This window comes from Heptranchias perlo, chromosome 7, assembly GCF_035084215.1.
Source record: "Heptranchias perlo isolate sHepPer1 chromosome 7, sHepPer1.hap1, whole genome shotgun sequence".
NCBI lineage: Eukaryota > Metazoa > Chordata > Chondrichthyes > Hexanchiformes > Hexanchidae > Heptranchias > Heptranchias perlo.
The window spans coordinates 69,007,504-69,022,731 of record NC_090331.1 but is presented as its reverse complement, the minus strand read 5'-3'; the positions used below and the strand labels follow the sequence as shown (position 1 = coordinate 69,022,731).

General features: G+C 44.6%; 1 long non-coding RNA gene across 1 annotated transcript in view; it reads left to right on the top strand.

The window, feature by feature from the left end:
* Positions 1 to 15,018, top strand: part of LOC137323339 (uncharacterized) — a 57,841-nt gene extending 42,823 nt beyond the window's left edge. Inside the window, exon 3 of the long non-coding RNA XR_010963357.1 lies at positions 14,740 to 15,018. This is a non-coding gene — a long non-coding RNA (uncharacterized lncRNA). The remainder of the gene's footprint in view (positions 1 to 14,739) is intronic.
* The last annotated feature ends 210 nt before the right edge of the window (positions 15,019 to 15,228 follow it).

The following is a 15,228-nucleotide window of genomic DNA, read 5'->3' as shown; positions in this document are numbered from 1 at the left end:
GAGTTGCATTGGCCAGTTTTACATCCTATTAACACTGAACAAAAACTTGCACTCAAAAACTGGTTAATGATTTTAGTCTGTGGGCACTTGTAGGGCAGCTCACTGCCAAGCAGGATCACTGAACATCATTTCAATTTGTGCTCACATAGTAGGATAGCACAGATTAAAAGAACTTTTTCTTCCTATTAAGAACTACTGAAGTGGTACACAGCCATATGTATTGGACAATCTGCTTCCAAAGACAAAAGCAGCATAGAAACAAGGCTCAGTAACTTAAGCAGTAGAACACCTGCCTCCCACTAGATGGTTATGCATTGAAATCCCATGGCTGTCTGTTACTCAAAGCTGACTCTCACTGGTAGTTGTTCTGTGTTGTTCATCAGTGCACTGAATGGAACACTGTACATGGCAAAGCAAAATGTCAGAAGCAGAGATAACAGGACCGTCATCTCATTTCATTACAAGCTCATTCTTCTTGGCCGATAATGGAGCGGGGAAGGTGGCAGTCACGGTGAAGTCCATTCTTGCTAAGCTGCACATCCTATAATCGGCAACGTTCTCCTGCAGAATGAAATATCCTGTAAGATAATCACAGACTGCCACTGATAGTAGTCATGGAGCAGTCTATGTCCAGACTATCTTTGTCTCCTGGAGAATGAATGGCAGCAGGAAACTGTAGAAAGCATGTAAAAAAAAAAGGGGAAATCAAATCCATGATGACAGGTTTAATCCTGCCACTATCAACAGATGGCAATATTATCAAAGACTCCCTGCCACGGGCAGGCATGGACCTTGTTAATATTGAAATTTCAGGTCCGATGACATAATTTTTTACCCTGGCAAGATTTTAATCTGGAATTGCAGCTGCGTTGTCCAGTCCCGAGGCCTCCGAGGAAAGCTGGCACTAAGCAGGATCCAGGGCCAGAAGATGCTCAGATTAGTTACTTAAAAGATTTTGTCCTGGTTTCCTTGTGGGCCAAGAAGTGCAGGAATGCTCCTCCAAGCCCCAAGAGGAAACCTTGAGCCTCCTCTGCCACAGGCTTCCCCCCCTCACCCGACCCCACAGCCCTCCCAATTCCCCGACCCGATCACTTACCTGACTGCCAGGGACCATTCCCTCGGGTCCCTGGCAACAGCCTCCTGCCACCTGAAATTCCGCTCCCCTCCCACATCGTTCCGATGGGCTTTGGGTGGGCGCCAGTGCTGCCAAATTTAAATAAGGCCCCGGAGTTAAAATAGCGCAGGCCTCACTCTGGCGTTATCATGGGCACTTCTCTGCCACCCTGGCTCTGGCAATCCTCAATCCCACCCCCTGGGATTTGATTTAGCTCCAGTGCAGTATTTGTGCACTGTGTCACATGAGTGTTAAAGAGAACCCAAAACATCTATGGCTGTTCTCATACCATAACAGTGAGTCCTCAAGTGATGGAAAGAACAATATATTTTGAAGTAGCAGTTCTAGAAACAATCACTGAAAATGAAACTGTTTTGCCAAACACGAGATCCGTGACAGAAAGTAGTCAGTCGTGGTTTAGGGATGAGTAGAAACTACTTCAATTGGCAGTTTTACAGATTTCATTTTCTTTTTCTGTTTTATGCCACGTTTCTGCCCACCCCTCCTGAAGGCCTTAACTCCCTGTTGGGAAGACAGTTCTATAGATGCCAGTTTGAAAGTTGGTCATAGTGGCCATTACCCCAGATTAATATGATCTGATCGCATCTGCCGGAAGTCTCTCTATGAGCTGACAACCATGGCAGCAGGGGACAATATTTGCATTTGCTTAAAAATTGGCAATCCATAGTAATCTGCTCTTCTTTTCCAAATAGTAACAATAGGAGTATTTTCTAGAAGCTCATCAGCCCAAACTTTGCTACATTTCTTCCAACCAGTCAATGTGCTGCAAATCACTGCATGGTGACAATAGAAATCTTCTTGTTGCATAGCAACCACATTGTGCATGGGGTCAATGAGTTGTATATTTCTTAGAACTCGTAATTTGCTGACCATGTGAATATGTATTTTTATGTAAGTTTACTTTATCTTAGAACTTTATACATGCTCTCAGGACATGATTTGATACAGAGTACAATACATGCAGACGAAAGCAGTGACATTCATATACAGTTACATGAGGGTGAGAGGTGCTTGGTGAAATGGCACAGGTCATTCCTGGTCAGGGGGTGCTACGGCATTGGTTTGGTTGGGGAAAGGAGAAGATGAGGTGCTGCGATCAGCTATGCAGCAGCCGGTCATTGTCAGCCTTGCACATGGCACTCAAGGCTGTCTCCTTAGCAAATAGTCCTGACTGTGGGGGCTTAGGTTGAGTGGGAGGCTAGCCCACAGGAAGCTGCCACAAATCTCCTGATGTTTTCCCAGCTCCATGCACAGCCCATACATCACTCACTCTACTGGCAAATATCCCACATGTAATTAGACCACATGCTGGTAGTGGGAATGTTGAATGGTACCATAACAGGGGGATGCAACTTCTTGTCGGAAGCAAGGTCTGCGTGAACTGTGGGTGGTAGAGGTTCCTTGCTCTGCCAGCAGTAGGTCAAGCATGCACGTGTTTAGGTACAGGGGCACTATTAGGTCTGTCATATCTTCAGTGGTCTCCAACACCACAGAAAGACTGGACAGAGCAACAAAACAAAATGTGTGCAAGAGAGTGACCTTAACAGCTGCACTCTAAACAGGCCCCTGGGCGACCAGAGTCCTTTTGTATGATAGATATGAATATTCCACAGTGCAAATCTTTTGCACTATTGAGGAATCAGTTGCAATTTATTAGATTGCTAGATAACAGGGCTTTGAACATAGAGCAACTGGCAGCATCTTTGTTCCCTTTATCAAAAGCCCAAAACACCTTGTGAACGGGAAAAGGCCAAACTAAAAGGTGGAATGCTGATATCCTGAAATGGGACTCAGTGTTTACCATCCATAGGAACTTGAAGTGATGCTGCAGCAAGCACTGCTCCAGCCCTAGAAATTTATACACAGCAATGCAAGAAGACTAGAAATGAGAAATACATCAGGAACATTCAGCAGATCCAATTGAAGTCCATTTTCTGAAACTGCATTCTAGATAGACTTTTCTATCTCCATAAAGCCACAATAACTAGGCTGTAGCCTAGGTTTTCTACCATTGGTATATTTTAGGCCCAAGTGGCCAGAGACAGGTTTTAGACTCATTTGCTGAGGTTAGATAATTTGCATCCTGTCAAAAAAGGGGATAAAATTTATGAAAGCCCTTGAAAAGGCTCAGATGGGTACGGTAGCATAGTGGTTATGTTACTGGACTAGTAATCCAGAGGCCTGGACTAATAATCCAGGGTCATGAATTCAAATCCCGCCACGGCAGCTGGCGAATTTAAATTCAATTAATTAAATAAAATTCTGGAATAAAAAAAACTAGTAGCAGTAATGGTGGCCATGAAACTACTGGATTGTCGTAAAAACCCATCTGGTTCACTAATGTCCTTTAGGGAAGGAAACCTGCCGTCCTTACCCGGTCTGGTTTATATGTGACTCCAGACCCACAGCAATGTGGTTGATTCTTAATTGCCCTCTGAAATGGCCTAGCAAGCCATTCAGTTGTAAAATCTCGCTACGAAAAGTCATAACAAGAATAAAACCGGACGGACCCCCGGCATCGGACCACTAGGCACCGGACACGACAACGGCAAAACACCAAGCCCAGTCGACCCTGCAAGGTCCTCCTCTCTAACATCTGGGGACTTGTGCCAAAATTGGGAGAGCTGTCCCACAGACTAGTCAAGCAACAGCCTGACATAGCCATACTCACAGAATCATATCTTTCAGCCAATGTCCCAGACTCTTCCATCACCATCCCTGGGTATGTCCTGTCCCACCGGCAGGACAGACCCACCAGAGGTGGTGGTACAGTGATATACAGTCAGGAGGGAGTGGCCCTGGGAGTCCTCAATATTGACTCCGGACCCCATGAAATCTCATGGCATCAGGTCAAACATGGGCAAGGAAACCTCCTGCTGATTACCACCTACCGTCCTCCCTCAGCTGATGAATCAGTCCTCCTCCATGTTAAACACCTCTTGGAGGAAGCACTGAGGGTAGCAAGGGCACAGAATGTAATCTGGGTGGGGGGCTTCAATGTCCATCACCAAGAGTGGCTCAGTAGCTCCACGACTGACAGAGCTGGCTGAGTCCTGAAGGACATAGCCACCAGACTGGGCCTGCGGCAGTTGGTGAGTGAACCAACACGAGGGAAAAACCAACTTGACCTCGTCCTCACCAATCTATCTGTCACAGATGCATCTGCCCATGACAGTATTGGTAGGAGTGACCACCGCACAGTCCTCGTGGAGACGAAGTCCCGTCTTCGCACTGAGGACACCATCCAACGTGTTGTGTGGCATTACCACCGTGCTAAATGGGATAGATTCAGAACAGATCTAGCAGCTCAAAACTGGGCATCCATGAGGCGCTGTGGGCCATCAGCAGCAGCAGAATTGTATTCCAGCACATTCTGTAACCTCGTGGCCTGGCATATTCCTCACTCTACCATTACCAACATGCCAAGGGATCAACTCTGGTTCAATGAGGAGTGTAGAAGAGCATGCCAGGAGCAGCACCAGGTGTACCTAAAAAGGAGGTTCCAACCTGGTGAAGCTACAACTCAGGACTACATGCATGCTAAACAGCGGAAGCAACATGCTATAGACAGAGCTAAGCGATTCCACAACCAACGGATCAAATCAAAGCTGTGCAGACCTGCCACATCCAGTTGTGAATGGTGGTGGACAATTAAACAACTAACGGGAGGAGGAGGCTCTGTAAACATCCCCATCCTCAATGATGGCAGAGTCCAGCACGTGAGTGCAAAAGACAAGGCTGATGTATTTGCAACCATCTTCAGCCAGAAATGCCTAGTGGATGATCCATCTCAGCCTCCTCCCGATATCCCCACCATCACAGAAGCCAGTCTTCAGCCAATTCAATTCACTCCACATGATATCAATAAACGGCTGAGTGCACTGGATACAAAAAAGGCTATGGACCCCGACAACATCGCAGCTGTAGTGCTGAAGACTTGTGCTCCAGAACTAGCCGCGCCTCTAGCCAAGCTGTTCCAGTACAGCTACAACACTGGCATCTACCCGACAATGAGGAAAATTGCCCAGGTATGTCCTGTCCACAAAAAGCAGGACAAATCCAATCCGGCCAATTACCACCCAATCAGTATATTCTCAATCATCAGCAAAGTGATGAAAGGTGTCGTCAACAGTGCTATCGAGCGGCACTTACTCACCAATAACCTGCTCACCGATGCCCAGTTTGGGTTCCACCAGGACCACTCGGCTCCAGACCTCATTACAGCCTTGGTCCAAACATGGACAAAAGTGCTGATTTCCAGAGGTGAGGTGAGAGTGACTGCCCTTGACATCAAGGCAGCATTTGACCGAGTGTGGCACCAAGAAGCCCTAGTAAAATTGAAGTCAATGGGAATCAGGAAGAAAACTCTCCAGTGGCTGGAGTCATACCTAGCACAAAGGAAGATGGTAGTAGTTGTTGGAGGCCAATCATCTCAGCCCCAGGACATTGCTGCAGGAGTTCCTCAGGGCAGTGTCCTAGGCCCCACCATCTTCAGCTGCTTCATCAATGACCTTCCCTCTATCACAAGGTCAGAAATGGGGATGTTCGCTGATGATTGCAGTGTTCAGTTCCATTCGCAACCCCTCAGATAATGAAGCAGTCCGTGCCCGTATGCAGCAAGACCTGGACAACATCCAGGCTTGGGCTGATAAGTGGCAAGTAACATTCGCACCAGACAAGTGCCAGAGAATGACCATCTCCAACAAGAGAGAGTCTAACCACCTCCCCTTGACATTCAACGGCATTACCATTGCTGAATCCCCCACCATCAACATCCTGGGGGTCACCATTGACCAGAAACTTAACTGGACCAGCCACATAAATACTGTGGCTTCAAGAGCAGGTCAGAGGCTGGGTATTCTGCGGTGAGTGACTCACCTCCCTAAAGCCTTTCCACCATCTACAAGGCACAAGTCAGGAGTGTGATGGAATACTCTCCACTTGCCTGGATGAGTGCAGCTCCAACAACACTCAAGAAGCTCAGGACAAAGCAGCCCGCTTGATTAGCACCCCATCCACCACCCTAAACATTCACTCCCTCCACCACCGGCGCACTGTGGCTGCAGTGTGTACCATCCACAGGATGCACTGCAGCAACTCGCCAAGGCTTCTTCGATAGCACCTCCCAAACCCGCGACCTCTACCACTTAGAAGGACAAGGGCAGCAGGCACATGAGAACAACACCACCTGCACGTTCCCCTCCAAGTCACACACCATCCCGACTTGGAAATATATCGCCGTTCCTTCATCGTCGCTGGGTCAAAATCCAGGAACTCCCTTCCTAACAGCACTGTGGGAGAACCGTCACCACACGGACTGCAGCGGTTCAAGAAGGCGGCTCACCACCACCTTCTCAAGGGCAATTAGGGATGGGCAATAAATGCCGGCCTCACCAGCGATGCCCACATCCCATGAACAAATAAAAAAAATGGCATCTCAACCATTAACGGCCTTTGCCAAGGCAAAAGGGGTAGGCAACTTAGAAGTGACAGGAGAAAATGAAGAGAAAGGAAATCAAAGGTGCAGGCATGAGACTGCAGGCAAGTGAAGCACATCCTCGCACTCGGCCCTCTGTCTGATGGCTACTAAAGTAGAGTTGCTACTGCAGGAGATGGATGTGAGGAGGTTGTCCTCTATGACCCTCCATGCCACTATCACCATAGGTCAATATTGCAGCATGATTGCAAGGACTTGGAGCCAATATTCAGGCCAGGATTGACCATTACTGCCATTGGATATGCTCGCCTTATGCTGCATTGTAGATGCAGATGTCCTTGCGGCAAGTTGCACAGCTCAGCATTTGCATTTCTATTGATCCAGACCCTGTGAAGAGAGCTCCTCCAGTCATTGGCAGGTGGGCGTACTAGAGTCTGCAAATATACAATCCAAACCCTTCTCAATTCTACCCAGGCATTTAAGGCTGTACAGAGAACTGGTGAACAGCCCATTCAGTTCAACTCTCCTGTCAATTCACATCTCATGTGAAATGGAAAATAAAATGGAAGATAAATGGTATCTTGGCAGGTGCTGCCAATCAGAGTATACTTTCTTTCACGCAGTACCAGCAAAAACATGACTTACCGTGATTGGGATGCTTCCAAAGTAGCTGTTTCCCACTCTCAGAAACTACACCACAATACAAAAGAGGCAAAGTTCCAGCAGGGCCCTGGCAACAGCTTCATAACTTATATTACACGCAATTTATTCTACATAGCAGAAGCATATAGAAGGCCCCTGCCCACTCAACACTTTCCAGAAAGCTGTGCAGATTTGGATGGTGACAGGGCCATTTTTAGCCACTGGCTCTCCAATTAACAGCACTACGACAAGCTAAGGTCAGCTAGACATCAGAACATTGATTTCATTTTAAATTTACTGCATTTTATTGCAAAGTTTCCAACTCTATGTGAGAAGTGAACCTCAAGTAACACAATGATCATGGTTTCTCAAACTTTCAATCTTAATACTTGGCTTCACATGATGAATTTTTTTCGCATTTTTTTTAATCAATTGTAGATAAATTATCAATTTATCAATTATAGAATTTTTTATCAATTCAATTTATTAATTACTCACAAGAGAGGTTGATGATACTGCAGGTGTGTACACGGTGAGACACCAAAGGATAACACTTTCCACAGACAGTAAATTTCCTCTCCATGATCTTAATGGAATATGGTGGACAAATCTTTTCAATAAAGAGGAAGCCTGGGAACTACAGTTGATTAGGGCCACTTGATGTGATGAGAAATACTCAGCTCCTCTCCTTCTTAACCTTCTGGACTCAGAGATCAGGGAATTGCGTACAGCAGACACCTTTGCAAACAGATCAGATTCTTGGGTCTGGAGCAGAAATACACCTTAGCTGCCTAGTTTGTGATTGTGATGCAGTAGCGACTTGGTCTACACTCAGAGTCAGGTCGAAACAGAATAAAAAGGAGATATCGTTTTTTTTATTTGCGTACATCTCGTAGGGAAAGATATGAGGTTAGTTTTGTGTCTGCTTTGCACACTTTAATCACAGCATCTGCATTCGATCCTGTGTTTTAATTTATCCCTGGCATTCTAGTGGGAAGCATCTGATTCCTTTCTGTCTAGTGGTGACTACAAGTGTATTTCCTGATGTCACTGAAATAGGGATGTATTGTACCTTCTGCCAGTGTTTGACAGCCTAAAATGACTCGATGGCAAGGTAACTAGGATCGGTAATGGTGTCATCCCTATTAGTATAATGGAGAGGATGTTGAAGATATTGTGAGTTCTCGCCTGTCACGAGCAATGTTGGAAATGTGCTATTATCAATGCTACCAACTATCCTTTTTAATAATAAATCCTGGGGTTGGGTTTGTTTTCCTTGGAACAGAGGAAGCTGAGGGGTGATTTAATTGAGGTGTACAAAATTATGAGGGGCCTGGTGAGAGTGGATAGGAAGGACCTATTTCCCTTAGCAGAGAGGTCAATAACCAGGGGGCATAGATTTAAAGTGATTGGTAGAAGGATTAGAGCGGAAATAAGGAAAACTTTTTTCACCCAGAGGGTGGTGGGGGTTTGGAACTCACTGCCTGAAAGGGTGGTAGAGGCAGAAACCCTCATCTCATTTAAAAAGTACCTGGATGTGCACCTGAAGTGCCATAACCTACAGGGCTACGGAGCAAGTGCTGGAAAGTGGCATTAGGCTGGGTGGCTCATTTTCTGCTGGCACAGACACGATGGGCCGAATGGCCTCCTTCTGTGCCGTAAATTTGCTATGATTCTATGATTCCGCAATGATTCAGGCCTGAGTGTGACCGAACATGCAAGTTTTATTATAGACACTAGAACAACGTTATACCAAACAACAAGTATTTATATAACAACATTCTAAAACAGTTACATCAAATAAACAAGGATGGTACAACCTGACCCTAGGAAGTTTCAAGCTGATCAGGCCTGGTATCATAGGGTGAGTGGGTCTTCGTCACCCCAGAAGCTGCTTCTAACTGTAGTAGGACAGTGTCCTAGTTTATATATCTTTCTGAAGCATATTTGCTTCTGGTAGATTAACGACATTAGTCCCATGATGTCATCTGTCCCAGACATCTCTCCCCAGGGTGCCCATTGTTCCAGACATCTTTATCCATTCTATGATGTTATCTGTTGTGATGTGGAGATGCCGGTGATGGACTGGGGTTGACAATTGTAAACAAATTTACAACACCAAGTTATAGTCCAGCAATTTTATTTTAAATTCACAAGCTTTCGGAGGCTTCCTCCTTCCTCTGTTGTGCATTCTATCTATCTTATAAATGTAAGGAATCTTACAACACCAGGTTATAGTCCAACTGTTTTATTTGAAAATCGCAAGCTTTCGGAGGCTTTCTCCTTCGTCAGGTGAGTGTCGAATTCCATGGCATTTATGGTCAGAGAACAATACCTGGTGATTACAGATAATCTTTCCAACTGCCCGTTGTCAAGGCAATCAAAGTGTTCAGACAGAGAGATGTTACCTACAGGACCACCGAATATACAAACGGCCAGAACAAAAGACAGAGAGAGAGAGAGAGAGAGAAACATCCGAATGGAAGAGAAAGACAGAGAATGACCCATTGTATTAAAAACAGATAACTTTTTTTCGCTGGTGGGGTTACATGTAGCGTGACATGAACCCAAGATCCCGGTTGAGGCCGTCCTCATGGGTGCGGAACTTGGCTATCAATTTCTGCTCGACGATTTTGCGTTGTCGTGTGTCTCGAAGGCCGCCTTGGAGAACGCTTACCTGAAGATCGGTAGCTGAATGTCCTTGACTGCTGAAGTGTTCCCCAACTGGGAGGGAACCCTCCTGTCTGGCGATTGTTGCGCGGTGTCCGTTCATCCGTTGTCGCAGTGTCTGCATGGTCTCGCCAATGTACCGTGCTCCGGGGCATCCTTTCCTGCAACGTATGAGGTAGACAACGTTGGCCGAGTCACAGGAGTATGAACCATGTACCTGGTGGGTGGTGTCCTCTCGTGTGATGGTGGTATCTGTGTCGATGATCTGGCATGTCTTGCAGAGGTTACCGTGGCAGGGTTGTGTGGTGTCGTGGACGCTGTTCTCTTGAAGGCTGGGTAATTTGCTGCGAATGATGGTCTGTTTGAGGTTGGGTGGCTGTTTGAAGGTGAGTAGTGGACGTGTGGGGATGGCCTTAGCGAGGTGTTCGTCGTCATTGATGACATGTTGAAGGCTGCGGAGAACATGGCGTAGGTTCTCCGCTCCGGGGAAGTACTGGACGACGAAGGGTACTCTGTCGGTTGCGTCCCGTGTTCCGACGGGCAACAGCGAAAAATCGCATCGACCTCCTCAGAAGACTATAACCTGGTGTTGTAAAGATTCCTTACATTTGTCAACCCCAGTCCATCACCGGCATCTCCACATCATATCTATCTTATAGGGGAGGGACATGCCCTTATCGTTCTGTGTATTTTGGTTGTTCGGATACAGACATTTAAGGTGTCTCATCTTTTATATGCCAATCACAAAGGTTACTTAATTAATTGAACAAAGTTCCTGCAATTAACATAACAGGATTAGTCTGTGTCCAGGTCCTGAGTCTTTGATTATGTCTTGGGACGTTTTGTTATCTGTTTCTGACAATTGGCCTTCAATGTGTCCTGCGCTTCTCTTTTTAGCCAAGTGTCTAAGCTTTGCAGGATGGGATACATAATTATGAATTGGTCCAGAAATCGTATTTCTTACATTGGAAAATACCAACAGTTCTGTGTCTCCCACTGTTTACTGAGATGAAACAACTGTATACATTGCCAATTCAGTCAGGAAATGTGCCCTTGTTTTCTGCTGGCCAAGGACAATACTTTGAGCACATTATCAGGTTTGGCCCTTGTCTTTGTAAATACTTGAACTTCAGAGTATCTGAAGCTGAAGTCTAAAATACCTGAACACTCACCTGATATGTATTGTACTTGCATATTGCATCTCTGAACGTTAGAGGGCCCCCTGATGGAAGCAAGTATACTGCAGCAATTGCACTTCAGGGTCTCTCCTCTTATATTGTTCGCTGTATCTGGAGGGAATGTTCCAGAGAGTCTGAAATAAAAGCAGCCATTACATTGCCACACCAACTTGAGTATTTATTTGGACATAACATTGTCCTTTCTGTGGGATTCAATTTGCCAGTCATTATATAACAAGACAGGGTTTAGTTGAGTGCAAAGCTCCTTACTGCACTGCACAGTGAAGCAACATCAACCTTTTAAGTTTGTTTTCACATTGGTTTAGCTGAATGTTCGTTGACAACAATATTTCTCCTTTTTAACCGTATTCAGTGCAGTTGATGCATAGACATTCAGTGCACATGCAACAAATCATCACAGTAGTCATTTATAAATTATCTAAATTACATTTTTTAGGAAGGAATGAATGATTCACATTGACTCTACTCGTTGACTTCTGAGCAGCGAAAGTGGGGTTTGTAGTTATTAACTTTTGCTTGCCTCTCATCATATGCTGCAATTTAGGTTAACACACACGACAACAAAGTCTCATAATAAAAACCATTGCATGGCTGAATATGGGAACTTTTCTGTCAGTTTCTTTACAATTACCAACATCCATGATCACCTAGTTGTCTGCTTACTCCTCCCCACCCCAAAAAAAAAACAGATTAAGAAGCATCGATGGTGCCTCTTTCTTCCTTTTGATACGATCCAGAGAAAAACAAACCACAAAGCACACTGCTCCTGCCAAACAACCAAGTGCCACACATGTCACTGCTGCTGTGTGTAGTCTGGTCTGTGGTGCAAGTGACAGGGAGTTAGAATCATGGGAGGAAAATTCAGCTTACAAACAGACGTTTTATCGCCCGTAAATGGGAGTTAGGCCTCTGTATTTCACATTGTGATCTGTCGTGCCCAATCTGGACCAGGAATGCGCCGGATGCCATATTGGCTCGGGCAACTTTTAGTCATCCAGGCAGGATGACTAGTCTGAAACATGATGTGGAGATGCCGGTGATGGACTGGGGTTGACAATTGTAAACGATTTTACAACACCAAGTTATAGTCCAGCAATTTTATTTTAAATTCACAAGCTTTCGGAGGCTTCCTCCTTCGTCAGGTGAACGATGTGAAAATGAAAACCTCGAAATGAAATCGCATTTATAATTCACAGAACAATGCTCGGTGAGTACAGACAGTTTTTTCAACTGCCCGTTGCCAAGGCAATCAGTGTGCAGACAGACAGGTGTTACCTGCCAGGTCTCACAGAATATACAAATCACCAAAAAAAACAACAAACAAAAAAAACAGAGATAGAGAGGTAGAAACATAGAAAAGACAGCAACTGACCCGTTATATTAAAAACGTTATATTAAAAACATAGAAAAGACAGCAACTGACCCGTTTTTAATATAACGGGTCAGTTGCTGTCTTTTCTATGTTTCTACCTCTCTATCTCTGTTTTTTTTGTTTGTTGTTTTTTTTTGGTGATTTGTATATTCTGTGAGACCTGGCAGGTAACACCTGTCTGTCTGCACACTGATTGCCTTGGCAACGGGCAGTTGAAAAAACTGTCTGTACTCACCAAGCATTGTTCTGTGAATTATAAATGCGATTTCATTTCGAGGTTTTCATTTTCACATCGTTCACCTGACGAAGGAGGAAGCCTCCGAAAGCTTGTGAATTTAAAATAAAATTGCTGGACTATAACTTAGTCTGAAACAGGCATTAGGGTCCTTAAATATGCAAATCGGGATCTGATGCTGGTTGCAAGATGCCAAATGCGAAACTCAGTTACCAATGGGAAGAGCTTGCCTTGCCCTGTCTAGTTGTACCAAATCTTGAGCGGCCTAACCAGTGGTCCTTAAAGGAACTGCTGGAGGCCGCTCAGAAATGTGATGTTGATCATGTGACATCTAATCACATGACATTTTATCCACTGTTTGCAAATGTTATTGCATTTATCTTGATTGAGTGTCTCGGCATCACCAAGGGCCGAATAAAATATTTCAATCATTTTGTTTTGTAGAATATAAAAATTTCAGTGAGATGAATTACAACATAATTTATAAATCTAAGCAAAGAAATAGAAAGATTTACAGGGAAGTCATGTTTAAATAAAATCTACTCCTGTGATGTTTCTGCAGTATCGAGCACAATGATTCTACAAAAACATAAGCTATATAAGTAACATCTAACTGAAGTTTTTATGCAATTTTATTACTTTTTACAATACACAAGAAGTTATAAAAATAATAAATAAAACCAAAACCAAACCTAATTCAATTCACCGACTCCCACACCCCACCACACAAACCCAACTTCAGGGAGGTGAGACTAAGTCTTTAGGGAGAAGCACCAAAGCTGCCTGACTCCAGCAATAAAACACATTGTACAACAGCGCACAGCACAGGCCGACATGAACTGCCCCTCTCCCAGAAGCCGGGTTAGTCCGCCCAGGGGCTGCTCTGTGCCCGGTGGCTCCTCTCCCTCCTTCAATTACTAGAGACCAGGTCACATTTAAAGGGCACATCGTGCACTTCCTCTCACCCCACTCTTACTGATTCAAATGTCTGTCCCGATCCCGATCCCAGAATCTTGCGGGCTAGTTCATTCGGAAACAGAGTTGAAATTCTCAGAATTGAAAGCAGACAGGGAATTCCCTCGTGGCTGGTCTCACTCCACGCCGTAACCGTGCCGTAAATAATACGCTGACGGGGTCACGGAGCGAGCAGAGGAGGCTGCGCTGCACAGGGGCAATGTTCCACAAACGCAAAGTACTTTTCTCCCGGATTGCTAGCAGCAGTGCCCGGGAGGGCAAACCTTAATTTCGGGAGACTCCCAGACAATCTGGGACAATCTGAGGTAGGTTACACCCAGTTTAAGCCTATATCTTGATTTGGTAAGAATGGTTATCTAGTCCACCATATGTAGAGAAAGGAGAATTCATGTAGCAACATGTGATACACTCCAGCAGCTGGTGTGCAGAGTAAGGGTTCACTGTTATAATCTCTGGGTTATACTATTGTTTACCTAAATATTGGACAGAAAGGAGGTACTGCAGCTCGTAGGGGATGTGAGGTCTGTTTACAGGACTGGCTGGTGATGCTGAACCAAAAAACTAAATAAGCTAAAAACCTAAAAAATGTGACAGAAAGTGTACAGTGAAGGTTCATTAGAATAATACCAGGAATGAACGATTATTGTTTGAAAGTAAGGCTCCAAAATTTAGGGCTTTTTTTTAGTGGGACAGAGAAGGCAAAGGGGGGAAATATAGCAGAGATTTTCAAAATTATGAAAGATTGTGAGACGGTAAATAGTGAAAAATCATTTCCCTGGTTGAATTGGTAATTAGGGGTCATGGATTTAGGATTATCACTAGAAGATTGAAGGTGGAAGTTAGAAGAATGTTTTTCACATGGAGTGTCATTAGAACATGAAACACTTTACCACAAGTGACTATTAATGCAGAGACTATAACATCATTTTAAATGTAACTAATACATGTAATATTGTTACTAGTGAGTGGAATTATCAGAGTTCATTGATTATTAATACACATGGTTTCAATTTTACTTATTTAGCTGCATTTTTGTTTCACTTAAGATGGTTTAATTCTTTTCTCTGATAACAGGAATGAAACTATTGGATCCGCTTCAGAAAGGATGATTTGGTTACTACCCTACTTTCCAATGGTCGTGCTTAGCCTGCTATCTACCGATCAACTTCAGCCCATGGTCCTTCTGTGGTGTTACATGTGGGGAGTAATGTTAACTTTTGGCGATAGTGTAAAACTGCTATCAGATTGGCCGCCCGTTATACACCTCTCCCGAAAGGAAAATCAGGAGAGGCAGTCGAGCTGATATCGGCCATTTTACACAATTGCCAAAAGTTAGCATTACCCTCGTGACTTCTACCTCCTTTTGTTGTGCCACCCACCGCCATCAACTGGGCACACTCTGAGTCCTGGACCTCATATTGTTATTTGCGACTTTTGTTACATTAAATACAATTTCTTCAAATTATATTTGAAGAGAGAACAATTAGTACACACATCCCCCTATAGTCCTTCCATTCATTGCGAGCAATGCCGCCAGAGGTCTGCTATCCTCACGTATTTTCT